This window comes from Muscardinus avellanarius (genome assembly GCF_963383645.1).
Source record: "Muscardinus avellanarius genome assembly, chromosome: 5".
NCBI classification, from domain to species: domain Eukaryota; kingdom Metazoa; phylum Chordata; class Mammalia; order Rodentia; family Gliridae; genus Muscardinus; species Muscardinus avellanarius.
In genome coordinates, this window is record NC_137790.1 from 108,290,929 (window position 1) to 108,297,340 (window position 6,412).

The following is a 6,412-nucleotide window of genomic DNA, read 5'->3' on the forward strand; positions in this document are numbered from 1 at the left end:
ATGGTGACACACGTTTGTAATCCCCGCGCTTGGTAGGCGAAGACAGGAGGATCGCGCAAGGTTCGAAGCCAGCTGCTCTGGCTTAAGAGACCCTGTTTCCAAATAAAAATATAAAATATGTCTGGGAGTATAGCCCAGAGGTAGAAGGGTTTCCAGGAACCCCAGTACCACCACCACCACCACACACACACACACACACACACACACACACACACACACACACACACAGAGAGAGAGAGAGAGAGAGAGAGAGAGAGAGAGTAGAGAGACCATTAAAAAATTCAAGATGACAAAAATAAATTCATATATAGTGTCTTTCAGTTACAAAACTAATTTTAAAAAGGTTAGAGGAATAAGGAAAACGTCCTGGACAACTTTTTTTTTGGTATGGAGTACTGAACCCAATGGCATTCTACCTTTTAGCTATACCACCAGCCCTTTTTATGCTTTTGTTTGAAAGAGAATTTTGATAGGGTGCTGAGAGTCTTGCTACATTTCTGAGGCTGTCCTCAAACCTATGATCTTCCTGTCTCTGCCTGCCAGGTACTGGGATTACAGGCATGAGCCACTGCCCCTTCTCAACTATTTTAACTAATATTATCTTATAAATACACAGAGATGTTTAACTCAGGATAAAATAACTAAGCTACTTGGGTATTTTTCTTTGTAAAAATACTAAAAAGAAAGAAAACAGGCCCAGCATGGTAGTGCACACATGTAATCCCAGTAGTTGGAGGTTGAGACAGGACTATCACAGGTTTGAGGCCAGCCTCAGCAATTAGTGAAACCTTCATCAACTCAGCAAAACCCTATTTCAAAATAGAAAATAGGGCTGTGGGGTATAGCCTAGAGGTAGAATACTTGTGGGTTCAGTCTCCAGTAACACACACACACACACACACACACACACACACACACACACACACACAAGAACAAATAGTACTTAAAAAAACTTTTCATTTAGGCATATTGCTGGAAAGCTACAAATTATTAAGAGAATATCATTCTAAATGGAATTTTAAAAAGAAGAGATTACATAAATTAAATTCCAAGTGGAATTAAGATTACTGCACGGATACCGGACGTGGTGGCACACGCTTGTAAACGCAGTACTTGGGAAGCTGAGACAGGAGGATCACAGGTTTGCAGTCTGCCTTAACAACTTAATGAGACCTGTTTCCAAATAAAAAATAAAGCCGAGCTGGAGATGTAGCTCAGAGTTAGAATGCTCCTGGATTCAATTTCCAGAACCAAAGGGGGGAAAAAAAATTACTTCAGGGAAGAAATGGCTGAACACTGGTCTACTTTGCCTACTTTTTGATTGGCATTTGTACTTGACCTTTTTATCATGTTCTTACACCTCTCTTTTCTATTAAGCTCTTTCCAAAAATTGTTTTAGAGAGTTTTTATGATTTTGACAGTTTGACATTTATAGTGTAAGCAAAAGTGCTAAGCTTTATCAAGCATGTGTTACTAAGGTCTCAAAGAAATAAACCCAGTCATTTGATACCACCACAGGGAAAGAGCAGTCATCTTTCTAAATTAAGTCAGCTATTCAAGAACTTGTTGAATATCACATTTTCTTCTATGCTATTCCTATGTGTCTGGCTTTTCAAGCGTGGCTAGGAAGTGAATTTGGGCACACTAGTATACTCACCAACATATTTCTTTTTTCTTGTGGTACTAGGGATTGAACTCAGGGGCATTCTACCTCTGAGCTACATCTCCAGCTCCACTTTATTTTTTATTTTGAGTCATAGTCTTGCTAAGTTGCTGAGGTTCTCTGAAGATTGCTAAAGATGGCCTCAAGCCTGTGATCCTCCTGTCTTAGTCTTCTAAGGAATAGGATTACAGGTGTGCACCACCATGTCCAGCTACTAATATATTTTTGGCTTTCTTTCATGGTACTTACAAGTGCCTGATAAGTTTACCTTGGTTTTCTGTAAACTCCTTAAGAAAACTGGTAGCAATGGGTGGCTACCTCATTCATTGCTGAAAGAAAGGGACCTTGCCTATTCCTATGTGAATTTTCCCAACTACAATGATTAGAGTCTTAGACCAATGGCAGAAACCTTATCCAAGGACAAAAATCGCTGACTCACACGCAGCCATTAAGATAACCCCTGCTGTATAGCTTTCTTTGTTCAACCATGAAAAGCTTGGCTTTCTTCAGATTCTTGGTCCAGATTTCAAACTGGGCAATTCAAAGTACTGGTCAGCTGTGGGAGAGGCAGCTAAAAGATTACAATGAGGTTTAAAGTAGAAAGGGACGCACAGAAGCCAATGTTAGGAGAAAGCAAACCACAGGTCATCAGAAGGTGAAGGAGTTCCATCAGAGGGAAGCTTGTCAGTTGATAGTGGAAAAATAAAGTGCAGAAGACACAAACAGCCCAAGAGTTGCCTGAGTTACATTCAGACAAAAATTCAGTTGACTGCTACTGACATAAAATAACCTAATCCCCCACCTTGGTTTGGTTCCAGAATGGTCTCCCAGTTCCAAATGGTATCAAAGTTGGAGGTACTAGAATACATCTCCTGAGCTTTCTTTCCCTCCTCCTTACTCTTTTTTCTTTCACTCTCTTTAATGACACTTATGGCCATTGTTTAACAGATCCCCATCACTTGGCTCCCCGAATGGACCTGTTCTTTATAACCAAAAGAGCCTGACCTACATTGCCTAATGGTTGTGTTTGGGTAGCTCCTGGAGTATGGACATATATGTGCTCATATTTCCTTTCCTGATACTACAACACTACATTTACTTTTTTAATGCCTTCATCTCTCCCAATATATATATCCCCTTTTTTTTGTTTGTTTGTGGTACTGGAGGTGGAACCCAGAGTCATTCTACTTCCAAGCTACACTCCCAGTATTGTTTAATTTTTTATTTTGAAATAAAGCCTCATGAGTTGCTGAGATTGTGCTGGAACCCTCAATCCTCTTGTCTCAGCCTCCCAATTACTGTGATTGCAGGTGTGTGCCACAAAGCCCAGCTTGGTTTGTTTTTAGATTTAACTGTAAAATGAAGAAGAGAGAAAAGGAAGGGTAGACAGTGTCATTCTGCACTGGTCATCTTCCAACTGGTCTGCACAGCCAGTTGCAGAACACCCCTGGCTAATCAGAATCTCAAGGAGTCCTGGAGGCAAGGATTACTGATACCCTTCTTATTTAGAAAAGAATGCTTTTTAACAGTCTACCTGTCACTAACGAAGAAACAGATAATGAACCATTTTCACTGGTTTTTAGCTTTTTCTTTTCTACATAAGAGAAAACATAAAAGCACATACAACAGATATTTGCCAGGTAACAGGAAAAAACAAAAACAAAACAAGCACAGATAGCACCCATGTGTGGCCTGTTTCTGGAATATAAAAAGCAGAAAACTCAAGAAAATGATGTTAAGTACAGCTCTACTCTGAATACAGAATGCTGGTCTGCACTGATGTTCCTGTCCTGGTCTCACCCATCTCCCCACCTTCCTCCATCCTCCAAAAGCAGAAGAACACACTCCAACACACAAGCCCGTTCTAGATCACCACCGCCCGCCCCGGATGGTTTTTAGAAACATAATGTTGCTCTTGTGTCTCTAATTCCTTGCATCTATAGCAATATGTTAAATTTCAGGTGAAAGTACTTGACAATGTTTAAATAAATAATATTTTTGCATAATAAATATAAAAAGTACATTTGTTGATGTCATCAATGTGGCTTAAATAAGGTTTTCTGAGATTTTCAGTCTTGCCCTCCATGGCTGCACATTCATTCCACGTAGGATGGTGGGGATGAGGAAACACTTTTCCTGTCTTGTCAGGTAAAGCAAAATCCTAAACAGGATCCCCAGCACTTATGGGTTCATTGCCCAGAATTGTGTCATGTGACCATTTTTGCCTGAAAGGACTCTGGGAAAGTAAGTTGTCTTCCGTAATGTTGAGTACAATATTCTCCTGCAGAGAATAGGTGTTGAAGGTAGAGAACCAAGCTCTTGAGAAATAGAAAGAAGTACAAGGGTAACATCTGCTTCAGTAGTGTTTCCTCAGAAGTGCTGGGGGACTTGACCTTTTGCATAGTCACTTTGTGTGTGTGTGTGTGTGTGTGTGTGTGTGTGTGTGTGTGTGTGTGTGGTATTGGGGTTCCTGGAAGCTCTTCTACCTCCGGGCTACACTCCCAGACCTATTTTTACATTTTTATTTGGAAACAGGGTCTCCTAAGCCAGCACGCGCGGCTGGCTTCGAACCTGCGCGATCCTCCTGTCTCTGCCTCCGAAGTGCGGGGATTACAAGCGTGCGCCACCACGCCCGGCTCACTATAATATTTTTGACTTTAATTTCTTTGGGAAGATACTTAAGAGTGGTATAGCTGGGTTATATGGTGGTTCTATTCCAAGTGTTCTGAGGAACCTCCACACAGCATGCCCCTGCTGGTCTCACCTGCTAGATCGTAAGTTTCAGGAGAGCAGAGGAAGCTAGCACTGTCACTTTATATGACCAGTGCTTAACAGTATCTTGGCCATACAGACTGCTTAGTCAATTTATGGAGAAAGGAATGACTAGGCAAGTAAACAAATACTTGTAAACTGCATTCTTTTGAGCAAATCTATTTCCCATAGCAAGTGCTAAAAACCTTACAGGTAGTCCAGTAAAAGAAGCAGATAGTGAAGAGCTAAGCGTATGGCAGGCACACAGATGCTTGAATGACAGATCCACTTGTTAATCCATGTGATTTTAGTCATTGTTATTAAACAAATCCACTTGCAATATTCATGGACATGTTTTCTGCGCTTTAAGTATGAATGTGATAATGTTACCTGGGACATAACATCTTTTCTGCAGAGTTCAGTGTTCTTCCATCTCCTCCTCTCCCTCTTTTTAAGTGTTATTTAATGTTTTAATTTTTCAGATGAAGATTCTAATACCAGAGAAGTTAAAGTAATTTCACTAAAGTCATGCAGCCAGTTATTATCTGTATCATTTGCCCTTTCATTGAAAATTCAACTCTCTTCCCTACATTTAGTATCTTGCATGGTAAAGCTATAAACCATACCATTACTATTGCTATGTTTTTTCCAGTAGGTAGATGAGCTGTTTCTTCTGAGCTTACTGCTCCACTCAGCTGTGGTGGACATGAAAATAATAATCATAGCTTCTGCCATTTGCTTGGAACATGCGTAACTCCCTAGTTCAAGACTGACTTTTAAAAAAATTTCTTGTTATTGGGGATTGAACCCAGGGGTGTTGTGCCTCCAAACTACACTCCCTTTTTATTTAGAAATAGGTTCTCACGAACTTGCTAAGGGTGGCCTTGAACCTGAAATCCTCTTTTTTCAGCCTCCTGAGTACTGAGATTACGGGCATGTGCCACCATGCCAGCCTTCATGAATGCTGTTTTAAAGCTTGCCTTTAAAGGATCTCATATTTCTTTAGACAGTGGCAAGAGTTAATATTGCAAATTACAGAAGCAAAATGTATTGAGTAAATTGAGACCCATTTTCTCTGACAACATTTGGCCTAGGCTGTGATTGCGAAAGCGCCATCTGCATTTTTTAAGACACTTCTCTCTGAGTAGCTTGCAACAACTTGATTTAGGAATGTGTTTCCGATATTAATTTGACAATTGCTGCTCCTGCTGTGAAGAAATGGAGGCCCTTGGTTTTCAGGGCATTTAATCAGGAGCGCTGTGTTCGGGAGCACTATGTTCTGTAAGAAATATTTATCGGGCAGCGTTCTCTCTTGGGACTGCAGCTTTCAATCTTTTAAACTGCAGTTTGTTTCAGAACTTTGATTTTTACAAGTTTTGAATTTCTTTTTATTGCTTCCCCCCCTACACCCTTTTATTTCTTTGCTTTCCTACACAGAATTTCTTAGCGTAAATAGAGGTGAAATGGCAACATTTTTCACAGGAGTGTGAACTTTACTGATTTAAAAAAAAATAGTAAGTAGAGGGTTGACCTGAAAAGAAAAAAATATGGAACAAGAGTATGAATTCAGTTTTTAAAAGCATACTTGATGACAATTTCTTCCTCTTCCTGAGATCTCCTTTTTTTTAAAAAAAAAAAGGTTTTTACTTTTAAAAAGTTAGAATATTTATTTTTTAAAAAGTTTTTTATTTTAAAAAAAGTTAAAATATTTATTCGAGCCAAGTATAGTGGCACACGCCTGTTACCCAGTACTTGAAGAGGCTGAGACAGGAGGATTGTAGGTTTACAGTCAGTCTTAACAACTTACCAGATCTTCAGCAACTTAGCAAGAACTTGTTTCAAAATAAAAAATAAAATAGAGCTAAAGGTGCAGCTCATAGATAGAATGCCCTGAATTTAATCCCCAGGACCACAATGAAAATAATAATAAATACTTTTTGGTACCTGCTATATGCCAAGCACTGTGCTAGATCCTTAGTATTGTATATATATTATGAT